The following is a 24788-nucleotide window of genomic DNA, read 5'->3' on the forward strand; positions in this document are numbered from 1 at the left end:
CTCACTCATTATCTTCATGTTTCTGGAACTTGTGATACAAAGAAGGATGTATAGCCAATCAATAACTTAGGTTACTTTAATGTAAATTCTTAGTAAACAAGTTAGGAATGGCCTCTTCTTTTCCTTTAAAAACCTACTTGTAACTACTGCTAATAGGAGTATACATTCAGAGCCAATTGAATCGGTACTACTGGGTTGCAATTCTCAAGCTTGGCCCAAGTAAACTTTCTACTTAGATTAATTTGGCCTCAGCTTCTTCTTTTTAGGTCAACAATAAAAATATTCCTATTTATGCTGTCCAATAAAGTAACCACTAGCCAAATTTAACATGTGGTTACTATGACTGGAAAACCGAATTTTTATCATATCTAATTTTAATTAATTGGAATTTAAATTTAAATGACATAGGTACCTAGTGGCTACTGCCAGGGCTCAAAAAAAAAATCCCAAAATATATGCTGCTTTGGACTTCAGACTGCAAAGCACCTGGGGAGCAGCCAATGCAGGGATGGGTTTTCTCTGAAGTTCTTTTATCTGACAAACGGAAGTTCCTTCAGAAGAAAAAAGAAGAGGAGAGAGAAGAGAGGAGAAAAGAGGAGTAGAGAGGAGAAGAAAAGAAAAATCTGTCATAAATCCACTCCCTATAATCTCATCAGACCGGAAAGATTAAGTCAGAGGAAAAGAGGCTGAAGGTCAACACACCACCTCTTTTGCTGAGGACTGCTACCTGAGAGAATCTGCATATCAAGACAGCCTTTCTCCTCCATGCATTTCCTCCCCTCAACCTCCCATAACCTGTCACCACCTCAAATCCATGCCTTTATTGTTTTCTGTAGATTAGGATACTATATTAACTTCAGCCATCTGCTCTTTTTTGGAGTCATATACTTTGTGGAACCCCAGTGAGTATGCATGTAATAAATTGACAGCCCCTTTCTCCTGTTAATATGTCTGCTGTCCAGTTTATTCCAGAGACTGAAAGTACAGAATCTTCGGAGGACAGAAGCAAAGTTCCTTTTGCCCCTACACTATTCTTGATACTGCAGCTCTAGAAGAGTGTATCTGTCTTTGACTTATTTTTTGATCAGACATACACTGAAATTACATGTTAATTTGTAGATACTTCTCTGATAAAAAGGATAAACTCAAAGGCTATGATTTTATTGCCCTGTGAGGCATTAAGCATTTATATGCTTAACCTATGAATCTCATTTAAATATTATTTTTCATCAAAATGCCTATAAATACCCGATTCCTCTAATGAGGTTAGACCAGCAGTACTGGTCTGTTTCCCTCAATAATGCCATAAGTAATTTTCTGATCTATGTTCATTCTAGATTTTCATTATAGTCATATTTTTAACTTTTGAAAATTATACTTTGATACTTCCTTGATTGAACTTAGAATGAAACTATGATTCACTGACTAAACAGAGTGACAAGGTTATGAACAGGCTACTCCAAATTCGGCACTTTGGCATATTGAAGGAATTTGAGAAACAGCAGGTGCAAGAAGCACTTCCTAACTTTCCCCTTTCCTGAAGGTCAGAGAAAGAGCAGATGCTGCAAAAACTCTCTAACCTTCCCCTTCTCCCCTGGAGTAGGTCATAAGATCCTCATGTGAGAGGTGACCTCCCTACCTCCAGAGGAAAGAAATATTCTTATTTCCAAAGATGGCGGGAACCAGAATTCTGAACAAATGGGAGATGCTAAATGATCCATTTATTATTCTTAGCTCTTAACCATGCCCTATCACATTCTCTCAGTAACTTTCCACTCTTCATCATACCTAGTATGAAAACACGCAGGCTCAACCATCTCTTTGGGTGTTCATTTCCTTATGAATGCTTCTGTGTCACATAAAACTTCTATTAATTAAATGTGTGTATTTTTCTCTTGTTAATCTGTCTTTGGTTAGTCTAATTGGCATGGTCCCAGCTGGAGAACTTAAAACGAGTAAAAATGATATATTTTTCTCCCTTATAAGAGTTTCCTTCTGCAATCTCAGCCTAAACATTCTTCCTACTCTATGCCTCAATATACTTCCTCAGTAACATGCTGCTTCAGTGAATGATGTTCTCTCAATAGAAAGACTAACATAGATGTGTGTGTCAGCATTATCATTTGTAAGGGTATGTTGTCAAAACAAGGTAGAGAAGGCAGCAACTTTGTGGGAATGGCTATCATCTCCTACAAGGATAAGCAGAAAGAAGATATTGCAATTAATTGGATGGAGATTTTCGGGCTATTAATAGTTTTATTCCTAAATTATACAGTCTTTATAAAATCATAAATATTCAAGCGTTTCCCAAACAAAAAGAAGCTTTTTTTTTTTTCCAACCAGTCCATTAACCAGGACTTTTTTAAAAGTGTGAATTATTTATCTGTCTTGAGAAATGTGGAATGTATGGCTTGCTTTGTTTTTGAGTCTTTTTGTATTATTATATCAGCTAGAGCTCAGAACTCACTGTTTCAAATGTCATTTCAAATACCTTGGGTTCAGATAAAGTATGTGCCAGAGTCCATTCAATGACCCATCCCTCAAGCTGGGCATGCAGTTGCTTTAGTCTATACAATTGTAATTTCAGACAAAAGAGCTGTTTGACAGCATTCATACCTTCTCTCAACTCTTTATCATTTCAGAAAGATTTTCTGCTACTGAAACAATAGATATTGTTAACAACCAAGCAACTCTGAAGCATTGAGACCTCACTACAGAACTCAATAATAAGCCAAACACTTAGTAACTATGGGGAATTGGCTTTCTCATTTTATAGTTGAAATGTGTGCTTTTAATTTGATTTGTATTAGAATTAGAGAGTTGAGGCAATTAGACAAAGAGTTCAAGCAAGTAAGCCAATAAATAAACACATTAGATGGATGAATGGATAGATAAATTTGACCAGATTTAATAAGCACTTAAAGGTGTTCCAAATTACAGGAAGCTTTTTTCAACCGGCCCAGAAATTAGAATTTTTAAAAGTCTAAATTATATACCTGTCTTCAGAAATCAGAAAATGATTTGAACATTTTAGGAGCGAAGTGAATTTCCTAAAGTATTGAGTATTTTACCTTAATGCTGCTGAAATATAACAAAGTTCATAGGAGAGGACTGAAAATAACCATAATCATTTCATGACATTACTAAAATATCTCAAAATGTAAGTCCCTTGTTTCTTTACTGTTACTGGAACAAAATTTTAAGTATTTTCTTCTTACTATATTTTTTTAGTTGCTGCTTATTCTTTTTTTCAACTAAAAGTCACCTGGATTTTGCTCTCATTGTTCCTTTGAAGTGGCTCTTATTTTGATTACTGAAAATTCCTTCATTGTCAAAAGTTACTGAGAACTTTTCTGCTCTATTTCGATAACATCTGAAAGTATTGACCACTCACCTTCTGATATATAGATAACTCTAAATATCAACATTGGCAAAATTAGAAGAATAAAATAATAAAAATATTTTGAAACTTGTAAAGTAGTATATAAATATAAGTCACTATGTTTTTAAAACTTGTTATTTGTTAGTTAAAACTTAAATTTGCACCCAGTATTAATTAATGAGAATGAAACATTTAGAAAAGAGTTCAAAAAATGAATAGTCATGGTGATAACTCATAATTGGCTATAAAATGATGCATCACATTTTTTGTTATAAGGCAAATAATTAATTACTAGAATCGGTGAACGTAGAACCGAAACATTTTAAAGTCAAAAAATAACAGACGCTGGCAAGGTTGCAGAGAAAAGGGAACACTTATACGTTGTTGATGTGATTGTAAATTAGTTTAACCATTGTGGAAAGCAGTATGGCAGTTCCTCAAAGAGCTAAAAGCAGAGCTACCATTTAACCCAGCAATCTCATTACTGTATATATACCCAGAGGAATATAAATCAGTCTATCATAAAGACACAAGCACATGAATGTTCAACGCAGCACTATAAGCACTATTCACAATAGGAAAGACATGGAATCAACCTAAATGCTCATCAGTGACTGATTGGATAAAGATAACGTGGTGCATATATACCATGGAATACTATGCAGCCATAAAAAAGAATGAGATATCATTTGCAGGAATATGAATGGAGCTGGAGGTTATTAGCAAACTAAGACAGGAACAGAAATCAAAACACTGCATGTTCTTATGTATTAGTAGAAGCTAAATGATGAGAACTCATGAACACAAAGAAGGGAACAATAGACACGGGGGTCTACTTGAGGGTGAAGGGTGGGAGGAGGGAGAGGAGTAGAAGAGACAATTTTTGGGTAACGGGCAATGAAATAATCTGTACAACAAACCCCCATAACACAGGTTTACCTATGCAACAAACTTGCACTTGTACCCCGAACCCTAAAATAAAAGTTAAAAAAAAAAACCCACAAATTTGAGAAAGTCAAATCTTGCTAAAAAAATAAATAAATAAAAGGAATCAGTGCATGTCTTTTTTATGTCATTCTGAACCATTGTCTAAGATGGTCATCCAAGGATTAGTTCATTCCCATGGGGAATATACCTTTGTTTGACTTCCAATTTCAAGCAAATATTGCTGAGGTCTCATTCTCTATGGATTTAATTTGTAGATCGATGCATTAAAAATATTTTTCTCCAATAGAGATGCAAATGATTTCCATCAGGTAGAAAAGATAACTGCAAAGTTTATACTTTTATTGTCCAGTACAATATTGACTGGTTTTATCTGTAACTTTGCAATCTTATATCAGTACTTTTTCTTTCATCGATTATAAATATTTCAACCTCTTCAATTCTACTTTGAAACAGTTTTGCCATCCTGCTGGTTCTCTTGTTAATGAGTTAAATGACTGCTTGACATATGCTCTCTATATATTTACGTAAGTCATGTTTTTAACTTTTCGAAAATTATACACTGGCAATGGTCAGTACTTCATTTCTTCTTTGTTTTCTATATTGATTTTCCGTCAACCAGAAATGGCAAATTTAAATGTCTACAAGGATCAGAATGAGAACATAAATAGGCTAAATTTATTAATCAGGACTGTGGCAAATCTAGATGATGGCCAGAAAGTATATACCTACCTAAAAAAGGCAGCCTTAACTTCAGCACTTGTTTTGATCTAGAGATGCTTCATTGCTTCAAAGAACTTCAAAACATGATTTCCAGATTTCAGTTGAAATCTCCCAATTGTTCAATGTTATAAACTAATTTTTAAAATTTATAAAGCATTTTGTGTATTCAACCAAACCTACCTGCAACCATAGTGAACCAAGGGCCACTAGTGTGATGACACCACGGCAAAGAAAATACTGTATATCATTTGGTTCAGCTTAGTCCTCTAATTAAACATGTTTTTGAGAAGGTTACTAACATCAATAAGAGTAGTTGTCCTTCTGTTAAATAAACAAAATACCAAGATTCCAAAGTGGTAAGGCAATTAAATCAGATAACAAATATTTAAAATCCAGGATAGTGATATCCAGTAGATTTTTCAAAAATATTAGTTATCTCCCAGAGGGAACGAAAAGACTGCCCTTTGATTTATATCTTTGTGACTGCTTGTGATATGCATGTACTAGAGAATATTACAGTACTAAAGCAATACATTAATAAGATATGCAGTAGTTGTGATAATTTAAAAATATGCCCACAAACTCTTTGATACTCCTCCTTTTAAGAGATGAAGTTTAATTCTCCACCTGAAGGTGGGCTGTTCTTCGTTAATCTACTGAACTGAATGTGGAAGAGATGATGGAGTATGATTTTTGAGGGTAAGTCATAAAAGGCATTGTAACTTCCATTCAGTTCTCTCTCTTTGGATCACTCACTCTGGTGGAAGCCACCTGCCATGCTATGAGGGCACTCAAGCAGCTCTATGCGGTCTATACTGCAAGGAACTGAGGTTTCCTGTCAGCAGCCACAAGAGTGAGCCTGGAAGCCTGTCTTCTAGCTCCAGTTAAGATGCCAGATGCCCGCAGTTCTGGCTAACATCTTGATTGCAACCTCAGGAGAGTCTCTATAACAGAACCACCTCACTAAGCCACTCCTGAATTTCTGACCCATGGAAACTAAAAGATAATAATCTTTGCTGTTTTTAAAGTCAGCAAGCCTTGGGATAATCTTCTATGCAGCAAAAGATAACTGAGTAGTCAAATCCCTCCAACTTTTAAAGATGAATTTTGTTGGCTTCCCACCATTTGGCTATTATTTTCTGACCAACATTTAAACAAGACTGCCTACATCAATAACTGTTTTGGATTCCTGAAATCATCAATCGTGCAGCTCTAATGCTGAAAACACAGAGGATAATCCATAAACGAACCCTGAGAAATTTAAAGACACACTTTCTTGAAAATGTCTGCTCTATTTTATCAAAGTGTGATTCTGTGCTAAAACTACTGCACGGGGGCACAACCAAGGCCTGGATCCCTTATATTGTTCCATTCTCAAGAAGGGCAGCATCAGATAGGACTAGTGTTATGAAGAAAATAAAACAGAAAAATGGCAGAGAGTGGCTGTTTCAGGAAGCCATCCTGAGAGGGATGATATTTGAACTGAGCTCTGACAAGAAGATGCTAGCCATGTGGAATTTGGGGGGTAAGGCCTACCAAGCAGAAATTACTCGGCATTTTCTGAAAACAAGAAGCAGGGGTGAAAGGGGCTATTTTGCAGCTAAAATGAGAATGAATAAGAAAATATGAGGTAGCAAAGATAGGCAGGGATCTGTAAACTATGGTCAGGGGATGCATTTTGGATTGAGAAACCAAGGAATTACTTTGTTTTCAATGTGATTTTTATTTCTATCACACAGTAAATGTGCACGATTTAAAAAGCCAAACACTCCATCAAGGCTTATGATAAAAAAACAGCAGTGTCCACTCCACTCCTCTCCATTCTCTTCCAATTGTTTTGGCTATGTGAATTGCATTTACTTTCATAATTCTCTATAAGATGTTTCTACTAGTATTTTTAAAATTTAAAACGTATATATAATCTAATGACTTTCTGCTATATAAGACTAGAAATTTCTTATTTACACCCCTCCACACTTATGCACACATACACACATATATATTCATACTTTTTCTCCCCTCATCCTCCCACAATATAATTTTTAGTTAAATTAATATTCAGTCTTCATATGATTACGACTATATACATTTTTGTTGATAGGTGAGAAAGTAGTTTAGTATTACTACATTTCCTTCCTTGAACAAGTTTTGGGATATTTTTAGAGTTAGAGTTAACTACCTTATGTTTCAGCTTTTCTTTTTCTTTGTTAGAATTTATTATTGCATAATTCTAAAAAAGAACTACAAAACTCCTCCCCAAATGGAAAATCAGTATTCTATTCAGTTTTTTTTATTGTTGCTGTTATTTACTTTTGATATCATTTCTGTTGCCTACCATACTCCTGGTTCCAAACTGCAATGGTTTACTCCTTAGCCATGGTTTGGGGGCTTCCTTTTATTAGTCCTGAAACTTACTGCTTCTGAAATTAAATTCCCTGTTTTCTGCCGAAGTAGTTGATATGGCGTGGATGTACCACCAGCCCATCTTACACAATTTAAGGTATCTCACACCTTGAACTGTTCTTGTGGTAGTAAGTCTCATGAGATATGATGGATTTATAAATGGGAGTTCCTCTGCTCAAGTCTCTTGCCTGCCACCATGTAAGACACGATTTTGATCCTCATTTGCTTTCTGCCATGATTGTGAGGCCTTTCCAACTATATGAAACTTTTGAGTCAATTAAACGTCTTTCTTTTATAAATTATCCAGCCACTGGTATATCTTTATTAGCGGCATGAGATCAGACTAATGCAGTAGTGGATACAAAATTGCCTGTCTGTTGAGGTTGTATTAGGGAACCTAGAGGCCCAGCTATTTTCAAAACAGGCCCTAAGCTAATCCTCTTATTCCCAACCCCACTGAAAAACCCCACCTTCATTGGTGCCTGAGGTCTCCAAATGTTTAGCCTTGCTGGGGTTCTTATCTTAGATTCTTACTTGTACTTGGTCAACAAAATATGAAATCTTATTCATTGATTATTCAATTATCCACCCCTTGTTGTCCGAAATTGTCTCACATAATTTGTCTCCTCTTTCTTTTGACATTTTTGGGTTAATACATTCAAAAGCATTTTTGACTGTACTTAGACTTTTAAAAAGAATATATATGATATAAGTTCTTGTTTCATCTGCAGTGTTTCATGGACGGTCACCAAGGACTATTTCAAGCAGGGCAAGAAGATGTCTATTCAGCGTTTGAAAAAGATCATCCTGGTTGCTGTATGCATAAAAGGGAAAAGTCTGAAAACAAGTGACCAGTTAGGAACATACTGCAATTTCCAGGAGGGAAATATGGAAACTTCAAAGAGTATCAAAGCAGTAGTGAAGTTATGTGACAGAAACTCACCACCTTTCTTTAGTCAATATTAAATATGTAATCATATTTAATGGGATACATTTAAGTTGCCTTCTAGCTTTGGTGTAGGAGCCAAGAATTATGGCAGAAATTTTGAAGACATCACAGAAAATCAGAAAAATTCCAAATGCAGATTTGTTTCTATTCACATTTCTGTTCTTGTATATTATGAATATTTTAACATTTTTATTTCCACTCAATTATTGCTCCATAAGTTGTGATGTTAAAGAAAAAGGTAAGACTATAAAGAAACCTATTCCATTTTCCTCGATTTATGTATCTCTTGAATGGTTTAAGTGGGAAATTAACATTTAGGTTTTATACCACATTTCTTTGCAAGAACATTTGAAAATGCCTACTGAATAAGATGGTATAATTGCATTTATTTTTACTTTTATATGTCACTATAATCTTTATCCAGAAGCATGTACTCACTTTATCCCTGGATGGAATTAAGCAAACTGAGTTAAATAAACAAAAGTTCTGTCAGGTTGGTACAGTAATTAAAATGGTATTAAGGAAGTTCAATGAGCAAGCACATCCTAAATCAGAAAAGACTCTGTGGCACATTGCAGAGTCCTTCCTTATTCCTTTAATGAAAGACTGCCCCATCTATGCTCCGATCCTGTTTCTTAAACAGATAAAGTGAATTCAAAATAAGTATCTAGGACATTTCTGAATGCTAGTAGTCACAAAGCTCTACGTAGAACCCATGCATGTCTTTCTGGAAAAAGACAGGAAAAGTGCTCCTGTCATGTAGCGGTAGGTCAATACCAGGTATCTGTGCAGGGTCTTGGATATTCTTATACTTTTTGTTTGGGGGAGGGGGTGCAGGTAACTGAACTTTTGTACCTCCTTCCACTCACTTTTCTACCATTTCCCAAATTCCTTCTTCTAGCATAGGCCACAGGCCAATTTAATTTCCTATGGTAGATGCACTTAGAAAAGACTCCAGGATTATGCCATCCCTACAGCAGAAAACAGTTTATGCAGAGGTATCTTTTTCTCAGTAGTCAAACATCATATTCTTATTGAATCCACAAATCAAATGGATTCATCCATTCCATTTTTATCTCTCCCCAGTTCATCATATATTCAATCTGTCAATAAATCTTAAAGCTTCCTCTTGAAACATCCCACTTCTTTCCATATCTGCCATTACTCTCCTTGTTTAGACACTATCTTGTCCCTTTTGGATGGCTATAATAGTTTCTTAACTGGTCTCTCTGCTTCCTTTCTAGACCCACTATAAAGTTCCTCACAGAGAAACCAGAGTGATCATTGCAAAACAAAAATTACACCATGACACCATAGAAGAAATCAGTGCTTCTTGTGATCAGGGTTCTGTTCCAGTACACTGCAGTGAACAAAAGTCTTAAACTGAGAGACTCTTAGGATTTACCGTCCTGCACAAATGCTTTCAGAAGTATTATCATCAATTTCTTTACAAATATCTCAGCTTACTAGACTTTAGCTCAATTTTATGTTAAAACTCTTTAGAGTATTTCTCTTATAACATTTCACCATGAAGGCCACTCAGGAACTGAGGCTCAATGGGCTTTTATTTGCGTTATTGTTTCTTCTACGTAGTTTTAATCAACAACAGGTTTTACTCTAAATCTTCACTCTACATTTTTTTTCCCAAAATATTGCTCCTTTACTTAAAAATCTCCAATGGCTTTCCACCATGATCAGGAGAGACTTTAAACTCTTTAATATGAACTAAAAGGCACCTAAACTCCCTGTTCCCATATTGCCCTTGCTCACTCTACTGTAGTCACACTTGTCTCTGCTTTTCTTTGAATCTGCCGAGTAAGCTCCTTAAGACTCAATTCTTGAAAAAAAAAAAAAAGGCGAAGGCACTTATTGATTTTTATAATTTATGTCTTCAAGAACTTGTGCCATTTTATTACCATTATGTAATTAATTTTGACAAATCGAGTGAGTTTAGTGTCTAAAATGTTTGTCCAACCCCATTAAAAAGTGGGCAAAGAACATGAACAGACATTTCTCAAAAGAAGACATACATCTGGCCAACAAACATATGAAAAAGAGCTCAACATCACTGACCACTAGAGAAATGCAAATCAAAACCACAATGAGATACCATCTCACATCAATCAGAATGACTATTATTAAAAAGTCAAAAAACTACACATGCTGGCGAGGCTGCAGAAAAAAAGGGAACACTCATACCCTGTTGGTGGGAGTGTTAATTAGTTCAACCACTGTGGAAAGCAATGTGGCAATTCCTCAAAGAGCTAAAAGTAGAACTACCATTGAACCCAGCAATCCCATTATTGGGCATATACCCAGAAGAATATAAATCATTCTACCACAAAGATACATGTATGTATTTGTTAATTGCAGAACTATTCACAATAGCAAAGATGTGGAATCAACCTTAATGCTCATCAATGGTAGACTAGATAAAGAAAATATAGTACATACACACCAAAGAAAACTATGCAGCCACAAAACAAACAAACAAACAAACAAACAAACAAAAAAAAAACCAAGATCATATGCTTTGCAGTAACATGAATGGAGCTGGAGTTCTCAGTCACAAGTGGGAGCTGAATGATGAAAACACATGGACACATGAGGTGGAGGGAACAATGCACTGAGGCCTGTCGGGGGTGGGTATGGAGGACAGCATCAGGAAGAATAGCTAATGGAATCTGGGCTTAATGCCTAGGTGATGGAATGATCTTCCAGACATTATTTAGTCCTCAAGACAAAATAGTATCTGATATAGTCATAGCTTGTGCTCTTTCTTCATTCAAGTCTGCTCAAATGTCAGTTTTTCAGAAAGGCCTCCATTGACCAGTAGATATTAAGAAGACCACTCATCCCACTATATGTACACACACACACACATATACACGCACACACACGCGGTGACTCACCCCCATCAATGTATACCATTGCCCTCATTTTATTTTCCTTGTATTTTTCATCACTGAGAAGTTAACTAGTGATTTATCGGTGCACTATGTCCCCACATTAGACTATAAGCCCCATATGAGCAAAGGTCCTATATGTGTATTTCACTGCTGTTATTTCCAAGACCCAGAACTGTGTTTAGTCCATAGTAAGTGTTCAGTGAATATTTGGAAATATATACTCTTATTTTAGCAATAGCCTTTGCTCAAAAAATTCTTGCCTAAAATCTGTGCTCTCACCTCTTCAGTCAGTTTCAGCAGCATCTGAAATTATAGCTTTTTCGTTCCTTAATCAGTTGTAATATTATTTGCTTTTACCATGAGTTCAAAGTTAATAAGTCACTTTACCTGAGAAATAAGTATAGTAGAAGGACCTATATTATATTTAACGTAGATGAGTAATTTTATGAAAGGACAATTAGGCAGACAGCAATTTGCAGGAATGAGTACCCAGGGTGAGTAACAATAGCGTGGGGGATGACACCACCACAACATTGTGTGAAATAATAGTGACAACTGGTAAGTCTGAATGAATAAAAATGGATAAGAAAGCAAAGATCAAAATAATGTCCTGACAAAATGTCGTACTGAGGATGAAATACTACCATATCCACTTATGCATTAAAGCAGCCACATCTTGATTTTACAGCCTTGCTGCTTGCGATTATCTGGAGGGCTATCTAGAGCGCTTTCTTATCTATCCCCTACCAAGAAGCATTTTCTGACTCAGAGTCACGGAACTTTATGGCTCTTGATCCTATCCTCTAAGAAAGAATTTACTGACACCTAGTCCACGGTTTTATTTGAAACTATCGATTACCTTGACAACTTCTGTTTGCATATATTACTTTAGATTACCTTTTGATTTGTGTCCCTAAAAATACATATTTTAAGTTATTTATATAATTATTACATATGTTTTTATACCAATAAAATTATTGCATCTTTTTAAATTATTCATTTTTGTCATAGCTCTTAAGCTACCCAAGTTGTAGACTCATCTAAATCGCAACAAACAGAAAACAGAAATGATGTATATTTTCCCAAAGTATTAGCTCTAATATACAATTAGAGAAGATTCTGGACTGAATACTTTTAATGGACTGATTCTGTAAATAAAAGGAGGTTCTATTAATGTTTTCAGTTACATTCAGTCTGTTAAAAAAAATTGCAACCAAGAAACCCAGTGACCAAATATTTGTAAGATGTTTTTTCAGCCATATTTCCATTGACAAATATTTTATTTTTATTTTTTTTCAAATTTTAAGTTCAGTGGTACATATGTAGGATGTGCAGGTTTGTTACATAGGTAAACATATGCCATGATGGTTTGCTGCACTTGTGACTGAACTCCAGTTCCATCGATGTTACTGTAAAGGATAGGATCTTGGTTTTTTGTTTTGTTTTTGTGGCTGCATAGTTTTCTTTGGTGTATATGTACTATATTTTCTTTATCTACTCTACTGTTGTTGAGCATTAAGGTTGATTCCATGCCTTTGCTATTGTGAATAGTTCTGCAGTTAACATACACGTGCATGTGTCTTTATGGTAGAATGATTTATATTCTTCTGGGTACATGTCCAGTAATGGGATTGCTGGGCTGAATGGTACTTCTGCTTTTAGTTCTTTGAGGAATTGCCACATTGCTTTCTACAATGGTTGAACTAATTAACACTCCCACCAACAGGGTATAAGTGTTCTCTTTTCTCTGCAACCTCAACAACACATTATTTTTTGACTTTTTAATAATAGCCATTCTGATTGATGTGAGATGGTATCTCATTGTGGTTTTGATTTGCATTTCTCTAGTGGTCAGTGATGTTGAGCTCTTTTTCATATGTTTGTTGGCCACACGTTATGTCTTCTTTTGAGAAATGTCTGTTCATGTTTTTGCCCAATTATTTATATTTTACGTTCTGGGGTACATATGCAGAATGTACAGTTTTGTTACATAGGTATACATGTTTGCTGCACCCATCAACTCATCACCTACATTAGGTATTTCTCCTAACATTATTGCTCCCCTAACCCCCATCCCCCGACAGGCCCCGGTGTGTGATGTTCCCCTCCCTATGACCATGTGTTCTCATTGTTCAACTCCCACTTATGAGTGATAACATGCAATATTTGGTTTTCTCTTCTGTTTTGTCACCACTAGGCCTGCCTTACAAGAGTTCCTGAAGGAAGCACTAAACATGCATAGGAACAACTGGTACCAGCCACTGCAAAAACATAGCAAATTGTAAAGAACATCAACACTGTGAAGAAACTACATCAACTAAGGAGAAAAACTAGGTAGCATCATAATGACAGGATCAAATTCACACATAACAATATTAACCTTAAATGTAAACAGGCTAAATGCTCCAATTAAAAGATACAAAGTTGCAAATTGGACAAAGAGTCAAGACCCATTGGTATTCTGTATTCAGGAGACACATCTCATATTTCACGTGCAAAGACAAACATAGGCTCAAAGTAAAAGGATGGAGGAATATTTACCAAGCAAATGGAAAGCAAAGAAAAAAAAGGAAAAAAAGGAGTTGCAATGCTACGCTCTGATAAAACAGACTTTAAAGCAACAAAGATCAAAAGGGACAAAGAGCATTACATAATGGTAAAGGGATCAATACTGCAAGAAGAGCTAACTATCCTAAATATATATGCACCCAATACAGGAGAACTCAGAATCATAAAGCAAGTTCTTAGAGACCTACAAAGAGACTTAGACTTCCACACAATAATAGGAGGAGACTTTAACACACCACTGTCAATGTCAGATCAAGACAGAAAATTAACAAGGATATTCAGGACTTGAACTCAGCTCTGGACCAAGCGGACCTAATAGACATCTACAGAACTCTCCACCCCAAATCAACAGAATATACATTCTTCTCAGCACCTCATCACAGTTATTCTAAAATTGACCACATAATTGAAAGTAAAACACTCCTCAGCAAATGCAAAAGAACGGAAATAATAACAAATGGTCTCTCAGACCACAGTGCAATCAAATTAGAACTCAGGATTAAGAAACTCATTCAAAACTGCACAACTACATGGAAATAGAAAAACCTGCTCCTGAATGACTACTGGGTATATAACAAAATGAAGGCAGAAATAAAGATGTTCTTTGAAACCAATGAGAACAGACACAATGTACCAGAATCTCTGGGATGCATTTAAAACAGAGTGTAGAGGGAAATTTATGGCATTAAATGCCCACAAAAGAAAGTAGGAAAGATCTAAAATTGACACCCTAACATCTTTGCCCAATCTTAATGGGATTGGACAAACATTTTAGATATTAAACTCTCTTGATTTGTCAAAATTAATTACATAATGGTAATAAAATGGCACATGTTCTTGGAGACATAGCTTATAAAAATCAATAAGTGCCTTTGATTGTCATTTTTGCAAGAATTGCAAGAATCAAGTCCAACAATCAAAACCAATCACCAAATGACTTGTTTCATTTGTTTGACATGGGGAGAAATTACTTCCAGGAGTAACACTGAGGCATCCTGAAAGTTGTTAGAACATCTGTGAATTGGGGAATGATATGAGAGAAATCCAGATTTGGAATCGTCCTGCGATGGACAGTTTATGGTCCTCTACCTCAGATATTTCACTTCCAAAGGTAGCCTAGGACTAGTCCAAATAGAAATTGGGGTGTTATTTTCCTAGGGATTTGCCCCATAGCACTTCAGATGTGTATACCAAGAAATAAATGTAGTTATATGTTTGAGATGAGGAAAGGAAAACTATCAAATATGTACTCATATTGAAATTTATCCATAATAATTGACAATAGTAAGTTTTGAAAATAATTCATATTTGTAAGAATTTAAGAGACGACATTTTGGGAGGCCAAGGTGGGTGGATCACAAAGTCAGGAGTCTGAGACCAGCTGGGCCAAGATGGTGAAACCCCATCCCTACTAAAAATACAAAAATTAGCCAGATGCGGTGGTGGGTGTCTGTAATCCCAGCTATTCGGGAGGCTGAAGTAGGATAATCTCTTGAACCTGAAAGGTGAAGTATGCAGTGAGCCAAGATCATGCCACTGTACCCTAGCTTGGGTGACAGAGCAAGACTGTCTCAAAAAAAAAAAAAAAAAAAGAATTTAAGAGATGTGTATAAGGCATATACATTACATAATAGCTCCATGCCCATCTTAGGTATAATCCAGATTAAAAAATACCTAATGTTTTAAAAACCAATGTTTTAAAACATTGGTTTACATATGGTAGTATCACTTGATCTCTGACCAAGACAAAATATCAATATTATTAAAGCAATATTTCTTGTAAAAGTTCCAAAAAGCTCTAATAAATTTAGATGTTTGTTATATATCTGGCTAGAATCACCTCCCATTCTTTTCTTTTTTTTTTTTTTTTTTTTTTGAGACGGAGTCTCACGCTGTTGCCCAGGCTGGAGTGCAGTGGCGCGATCTCGGCTCACTGCAAGCTCCGCCTCCCGGGTTCCCGCCATTCTCCTGCCTCAGCCTCCTGAGTAGCTGGGACTACAGGCGCCCGCCACCGCGCCCGGCTAATTTTTTGTATTTTTAGTAGAGACGGGGTTTCACTGTGGTCTCGATCTCCTGACCTTGTGATCCGCCCGCCTCGGCCTCCCAAAGTGCTGGGATTACAGGCTTGAGCCACCGCGCCCGGCCACCTCCCATTATTTTCTAACTTTACATGATGATTAAAATTAAGTGCTACATTCAATATGACTTCAAAAAAATAATTGATTACCTGTATAATTTAAAAGGGAAAAATTGAGATGATTGAACTTGAGTTTATCAGAATAATTACCTTGACCCTGCATGTAATTCTGTGTGACTATCATCCCATGGACATAGGACAGATAACAATGAGAGTCCCAAAGTAGAAACTTGGGCTATCCACATAGAATGGGGTGGAACATTGAGGGGATTATTTGCATAATGTATACATTAAATAATTTTGCCTCTATTATCTGTATTTTAGCAATAACAATTTTTTCACAATTTATGTAAGTACATGATTTAATTCCCCATGGCATTTTGCATGAGTAATTGCAAACTTAATGCACTCCTTTCAGTCTAAAATCTTTGTGGAGAGAACGACGATAGTTCTAATTTACTCAATCGTATATTCTTCTTGTAAATCAACTACTCAAAGATAAAAGAGTAAAACTTGCATCTGATACAGAGAAAAGGCTAAAGCAAAGCCTTATTTTTCAAATGTCTTTGAAAATCATTTAACTAGAAATGGTTTCTGTTCAGAAATTTGGAGACAACTAAATATCTCCCTTTGAGATAACAAAAGACAAACAAGAAAAAGTTCATTTATTTTAAAAGCCTGCATTTGTATGTCAGTAGAATTCAATGATGCCATCTTTCTTCCTGCCAGAAGTGACCCTTTCTTTGATAGCCATGAAAGAAGATGAAATACTTGAGGAGTTTCTGAAATCACTTGAGAGGAGCAAACAGTAGACTGGGCTTAATGAGGCACCGTGGAGAAAACATGGGAGTCTTTTCTTTAAGGGAGCTGGTGATGCCAAGGAAAGATACGGAACTGTTCAAAACCATATTATGACATAACTGTGAATAAAAATAATGTGAGGTGAGGAAGTGAACTATTTACACACACACACACACACACCCTGAAGCCAGATCACCAAGAAAACTATTTTTAAGATTCCCAAAAGAGGACAAAACATAGTAACAACCATTTCCTATGCTGGTTTTACTGTCCTCATAAGTACCCAGGGTAAGGAATTTCTATTAAGAAAGAATTGCCACTATTTCTGGATAAAGAACACTAAAGACAATTGTAGTGGGTACCCTGGATTGGCTCTTTCAGCCTCATTCTATCCTCTGTCCATTTGAGGTGATTGGAAAGCTTAAAACTATCTTTTCCACACACACTTGAAAGTAAGCTTCTGCGTGCTAATCAAAGTGCATTTAGAAATTTGCAAGCAGAAGTGAGAGTGAGGCTATCTTCCTGACAATTTTAACTTTTTCAGCTGGCAAGCATGATGGTTGATAATGAGACATTTACTTGGAGTTGTGTTTCAGAGTCCATCATCCAGCTTCCTGGGTGACAAGAAGTAGTGTGTGTCACAACAATAATGTCATGGCTTCAGCACAAGCCTTTCTAATTCTTGGATTGCAGCTGTGGGTGTACAATTTCAGATTTCCAGAGTATTCAGTCATCCGAAGCAGTAGTAGTGGGTTCCTGATTTCAGCACAATTTTGGTAAAGACCACAAAATAGGAGTCCCTAAATTTTATGTTGTTCTGGGTGTTATTTCTAAAGGCACATTCTAGAATTCTCTCCCTTATCTCATTTAACAATTTTGAGAGCATGATATATTAAAGCACTTCCTGATTTACGTGGTGATTTTCTGTTCCTTGCAGACAACCTAGACTGATATACCGAGTTCGAAAAATTATTCTCTCAGACACAATTCATATTCTATAAAGATAAATTAGACTTTATAATTATTTTTATTTTGTCTACCTCTCACAACTCTCTCACAACTCCAAACAAACTACCCATATATTTTCAAACAATGTAAAATGCCAAGCTAAGTCTTAAGGCCAAGTGAGGTATTTCATATGGTAATGAATTATTCTCAGGGGTTCACATAAGCTGAAATATTGTATCAAATCTTAATGGAATTCTATAAAGGTTTATTTGTTGCTGTTATTTTGTTTTTCGTAAGCAAAATGGTTATTTACCAACAACATAAAAATCTAAAATAGAAGCTTCTTTAGTTATGGAAATAATATTTTGTGTGTATGAAGCATCTAAGACTAACAATTAATATCCTCTAGCACATTTGGGGAGCATGTTTTTGTTTTTGTTTGTTTTGTTTTTGAGATGAAGTTTCACTCTTTTTGCCTAGGCTGGAGCTCAATGGTGCAATCTCAGCTCACTGCAACTTCCACTTCCCGGGTTCAAGCTACTCTCCCGCCTCAGCCTCCTGAGTAGCTGGGATTACAGGCACCCGCCACCACGCCTGGCTTATTTTTGTTTATTTAGTAAAGATGAGGTTTCACTGTGTTGACCAGGGCAATCTTGAACTTCTGACCTCAGGTGATCCACCCACCTTGGTCTCCCAAAGTGCTAGGATTACAGGTGTGAGTCACTGTGTCCAGCCTGGGAAGCATGATTTAAAACAGATTTATTTAAAGGTTAGAAAGTTAGACTCATAGTTGGGAAGTAGTATATATAGGGCTTTCTCTATCATTCAGTTCTGGAAATATATCAGCTACCAGCAGTATCTGATTATACTGACTGAGAATGTCTTTTACCTTCTTGAAAGCTTTATCCATATATTTCTGGTAATGGGACACCACCAGGGATTTGGAGATGGACTGATGGATAGCATAAAACTGGGCCTCATGACCACCATCCTTCACACAGACATGATGTCCACACCTGCAAACTGCTCCTGGCCCAGAAGCAGAACCGGTTCCAGTAGCTTGTGCTGCAAGGTACATCATCTTTGGGGCCACACATTCACCTTGATGAGACCGTTGCAGCATTGGTAGTGCCAATGACTATGGCCATCTGTTAGCGTCAAAAGACCTGCATGGACTGCAGTAGGCTCTTGAATCGCTTGGCTACTGGCATAGAGGAGTACTCCTTGCCACACCACACCACAACCAGAAAAGCTAGATTAAGGTCCCATATCTCCTTGTATATGCAGGCCTTATAGGTTTAGCCACAGATACAGTAAATATATTTAAAAAGGATGGGAGAATACAATCTGAAGGTCTTCTCCCTGAGGCCATTAAAACAATATTATCAAAATCATAACATAAAACACCAAATATGTGGGATGCTAATACGTATTAGATACACACACTCATATCACATCCTTAGAAACAAGCATCTACACAGAAACACATTCGCAGACACAGCACTACAATACCAAGAAAGTGTTCAGTACTCAAATAAAATAACAAACGTAGAACTGATATTGTTTGGCTCTGTGTCTACACCCAAATCTCAGGTTGAATTGTAGTTCCTATAATCCCCACCTGTCATGGGAGGGACCTGGTGGGAGGTAGCCAAATCATGAGGGTGTTTATCCTCATGCTGTCCTCATGGGAGTGAGTGAGTTCTCAGGAGATCTGATGGTTTTTTAAAGGACTTCTCCCCTTTTGCTGGGCACTTCTTGCTGCTGCCATGTGAAGAAGGATGTGTTTGCTTCCCCTTATGCTGTGATTGTTAAGTTTTCAGAGGTCTCCCCAGCTATGCTGAGCTGTGAGTCAATTAAATCTCTTTCCTTTATAAATTACCAGGTCTCAGGTATCTTTTTATTAGCAGTGTGAGAACAGACTAATACAGGAGCTAAACAATGTTAAATAGGTATTTTATGGAAGGAATTCTCACAATTTTCAACATGCTGATAGCATTATAATCTACAATAAGGTTATATAACATGCAAAATGTCACAAACTCATTTGCCCATGTAATCACTTTTCCAAGAATATCTTTCAGAAATGATGTCCCAAGAAACATAAAGAAATGGCAGTACAAAAGGATGAAGGTACATCTATTGTTAGTAGTTAAGAGGAAGAAAAAAGAAAAGGATAAAGTAAGGGAAGAGACAAATATCGCCCTCAAACACACAGACACCAACAGAGGGAGGTACACTATAAATTATGAGGAAAGTAAGTGGAAGGGAACTGAAGGGGAAAGTATGCTTAGATCTGAGATTCTAGCAATTATGCAAAAGAGTGTTTTTGTTTTAAAGTGAATTGTGTGAAGTCACATAGCTAGTTAATGACAGAACTAGAACCATATCAACTCACTCCCAAATACTGTGGTAGGGAAAATACAAAGCCCAATGTTAAAATAAATCTAAGTCAGAAGATGTTACAGCCTGAAAAAAAAAGAAAGAAAACAAGAATCTTAATCAAAAACTGAAATGCTGCATGCATTTTATGACCTTGCTTAATTAGATTCCTATTGCTCCTTGTCTTTAGTTTTAATGATAAGTTCCCAATATCCCAATATCTTGTAAATATCTCTATAAGATTAAAAACTTATGGAGGTCAGGAAATATCAGCAAAAAAATGCCTATGTTACCTGACAAAAATCCATTAGGAAAGTCCAAAATAAAAATGTTAAAATGACAATAATTACACTTAAAGAGAAAAAATACATCAAATAAGCATTATATCAGAAATTATTTTATTAGGCTACTTGCCACAAAAGTAATAATTTCTCTCTTTTCTTTGTTCTCTTTTCTATCTTCACTTCCTTTTTCTTCCATAAAGACAAAATTTATTATCAGAAACATCAGTTTCAGTAATTAAACATTATGGGTTTCAAATATATTTCATGACTTATGATAAAAAGAACATTATACCTTCCAAGTTTCTGATTGGTAGATAAAATGAACCTGATAAATTTCATGTTATATCAGGTATATGGCACAGTGATGCTATCATCAAGAAATTCTTACTTAAAATACTAAAATCCGTTAATGAAACAAGCAAAAATGTGATTCTGGACAAAAAAATATTAATTTTGAGAATAATCATTTAAAAGTTTGATATGCCATCAAACACAATTTGAAAAGGAGTATCTGTCTAGTGTAAAATCTAGTTTAACAAATGCATAGAATACAATAGAAGCCTAGTGCATCTCTAATTTCTACTTTGACAAGTTTCAAACTTATTGATAAATGACAATAAAAAATAGGAAGTGTTTGCAGCCTAACAACTGAACTAATAATAAAGACAAATTTATAGCACAGCAGAGTGCTAAGAGGTTTATTTTTTCATTTTTCCTATTATTTATTTGTTTATTGAGAGAGAATCTTGCTCTGTCGCCCAGGCTGGAGTACATTGGCGTGATCTCAGCTCACTGCAACCTCTGCCTTCCGGGTTCAAGCGATTCTCCTGCTTCAGCCTCCTGAGTAGCTGGGATTACAGGAGCCCGCCACCATGCTTAGCTAATTTTTGTATTTTTAGTAGAGACTGGGTTTCACAATGTTGGCCAGGCTGGTCTCGAACTCCTGACCTCAGGTGATCCACCCACCTTAGCCTCCCAAAGTGCTGGGATTACAGGTGTGAGACACCACACCCAGCCCATTTTTCCTTTAATAATAATGAAAAACAAACAAACAAACAACAACAACAACAACAAAAAACACTAAGCTTTCAGGGTTGCACTGTGGCTCACCCCTGTAATCCTAGCACCTTGGGAGATAAAGGTTGGTGGATCACGAGGTCAGGAGTTTGAGACCAGCCTGGCCAACATGGTGAAAACCCACCTCTACTAAAAACACAAATATTAGCTGGCCCTGGTGGTGCATGACTGTGATACCAGCTACTTGGGAGGCTGAGGCAGGAGAATTGCTTGAACCCGGGAGACAGAGGTTGCAGTGAGCTGAGATTCTGCCATTGCACTCCAGCCTGGGCGACAGGGAGAGACTCCATCTCAGAAAAATAAAATAAAATAAAAACTAAGAATTCAGGATGGCTTTTTATGGCTATGTACAGATCATAAATCAGAACAAGTTATTTCAAAATAAATTAATCTAATGTTAATATAAAAATTAAGGAATAATTTAATTCTAATACCAGAAACATTAAGCATATGTGGTATCAGGAAGGAAAGTCTGAAAATTCTCTGGAAATGTCTCCTCAGATCAACATCTTTGCTAATTATAACTGTCCCTTTTTAACTCTCAATGGATGGCCTGATCTCCTCACTAAAATTCCAGTTACCACAAGGAACACATTGTATTATTTAGCTTCACACACACATGCACACAAACACAGGACAAAAAGTGATTTTTATGTTTCTATATAAATGTGCTAAATAGAAGATAAGAAGCTTTTAAGAAGTATAAAGAGTTTAATAAAACATGTATTTGCTTACAAAATAGCAATTAATTAAAAAAGTAAAGTATCTCTGAGAATAAGGAGTTGTAATATCCTTATAAAAGATGTGCTTGGAATTCTTCACAGAGTTTCTTAGGGAATAATATAAAATCAGTTACTGCAGCAAAAATTATTGTGTAAAATTTACTTTTTCCCAAGATATATCGATCAAAAAGTCTAGATTCCTTTTTTTTTTGAGACGGAGTCTCACACTGTCACCCAGGCTGGAGTGCATTGACGTCATCTCGGCTCACTGCAAGCTCCTCCTCCTGGGTTCACGCCATTCTCCTGCCTCAGTCTCCCGAGTAGCTGGGACTACAGGCTTCTGCCACCACGCCAGGCTATTTTTTTTTTTTTTTAATATTTTAGTAGAGACGGGGTTTCACCGTGCTAACCAGGATGATCTCGATCTCCTGACCTTGTGATCTGCCTGCTTCAACCTCCCAAAGTGCTGGGATTACAGGCGTGAGCCACCACACCCGGCCAAAAAGTCTAAATTCTAAATAGAAACAAACAAACAAACAAACAAACACACTAAACAGAAATAACTCACTTTCTATGGGGGAAAGATGCAGGTGATGTAGATCAAGAAGAAAATATAGTTCTCTAGGTATATGCAAGCAACTGATTCCAGGACCCACCCCTAACCCAAAATACCAAACTCTGAGGAAGGTAAAGCCCCTTAGATAAAATGGTGTAGTACAGGAAGTCATCGCTTAATGTAATTGATTCATTCTTGGAAACCACAACTTTAAGCCAAATGTTGACGTATAATGAAACCATTTTTACCATAGGGTAATTGACATAAACAAGAGTTAAGTTGCTATGGCATATTTCTGGTCATGAAAACATTACCAAACTTCTAAATACAGACCCAAAACACTTCTATTCTTTTTGCTTTTTGAGATAATCTCGCTCCGTCTTTTAAGTTGGAGTACAGTGGTGCAATCATGGCTCACTGCAGCCTCAACACTTCTGGCTACAGCGATCGTCCCACCTCAGACTCCTGAGCAGCTGAGACTACAGTTGTGCACCATCATCCTCAGCTAATTTAAATTGTTTTTGGAGAGATGAGGTCTCGTTATGTTGCCCGGGTTGGTCTTGAACCCACGGCTGATGTGATTCTCTTGCCTCACTTCCCACAGTGCTAGGATTACAGACATGAGCCCCCTTCCACAGTCAAAACACTTCTAATGTTAAACACTGAAATAAATATGAGCTATGCATGCATTTAATAAAGATTAATAAAAACAAGATAATTATTTATCAAAGTAAGATAATCATTCAGCTTCTGGTGGCAACCAGAACCTATCCCAGCAGCTCGGGGCATCAGTCAGGAACCAGTCCTGGACAGGCCGCTATTTCATCACAAGGTGTACTCACACCACCCCACTCCCCCGCTCCCCAGTCATACTGGGAACATTTAGATACACTTGTTAACTAATGGCACAGCTTTGGGACATTGGAAGAAACCGGAGTCCCTGAAGAAACCTACACAGACATGAAAGAATGTACAAACTCCACACAGACAGTGGCGCCAGCCTGGATTCAATTTATTTTTCTCATCAACATTATAATGAAACATTGTTGAATGACAGCACATTATCTGAGGACTTTGTTTGCATATAACCTATGCACATCCTCCTGTATATTTTAAGTCATCTCTAGGTTACTTATACTACCAAATACAATGTAAATACTATAAAAATAGTTGCTATACTGTATTAGTTTTTACTTGCATTATTTTTACTGTTTTGTTTTTTTCCTAAATTTTTTTGATCGATGGTTTGCTTAATCCATGGTTGGTTTAATTTTAGGACGTGGAGCCCAAGGATGCTGAAGGCTGACTGTATTCTTGTTACAAAATCACATTAATTTACATGATTAAGGATGGTCATAATCATAACTTCAATTTTTCTCAGCTAGGAGGTGGTCAATTCTTAAACTTTTTCTAACAGAATACTGGAACCAGAACTAATCAATTGTTTAACATAATTTATCTCTAGTGAAGAATGAAAAGCCTACATTTCTAGGTTGGAGGTAGCTGACAGTTTCTCAAAGGCTGAGAGATACCACAGACACCTGAGCCTGTCCTTTAACTGTTACTCTAAAAGACATCAGTTTTCATAGTAATAAAACATATAGTATTGGGATTGGAAATGTATCTCCTAATACTCACATCATTTTATGCATCTAAATGCCTATATATAAAATCGCAGAGCTTCCTTCACTGGAAAATCTCTACTCAGACTAACTGGATAAAAGGGTTAAAAGTCTGCACCATTCTGAGTGATCCTGTACTAACATTAATTGACCTCTATTTTAAATACCTTGACTCCAATCTTGTTTAATTATAACTGCATTGGTGTGGGTAGAAAGGTAGGGGAGATTCAAAAAAGATTTGCGTTAAGCTGTTTCTATGTTCATTGGCATTGGGCCCCAAAATAAATTCATAGGTGCATCGTGGGAAGTCAGAGACCAAGCCTGAATAAAAGCCAGAAGTCGCTAAGAAGACCCAGTGTCTCAAACGCTGAAATTAGCAC

The 24788-nt window shown here is 36.4% G+C and overlaps 1 protein-coding gene across 3 annotated transcripts in view; it reads right to left on the reverse strand.

Annotated features, from left to right (window-relative positions):
* The window catches only part of LRP1B (LDL receptor related protein 1B), a 1954889-nt gene that overhangs the window by 966098 nt on the left and 964003 nt on the right, over positions 1-24788 (reverse strand). The window lies entirely within an intron of this gene.

This window comes from Macaca fascicularis, chromosome 12, assembly GCF_037993035.2.
Source record: "Macaca fascicularis isolate 582-1 chromosome 12, T2T-MFA8v1.1".
Classification (NCBI taxonomy): Eukaryota; Metazoa; Chordata; class Mammalia; order Primates; family Cercopithecidae; genus Macaca; species Macaca fascicularis.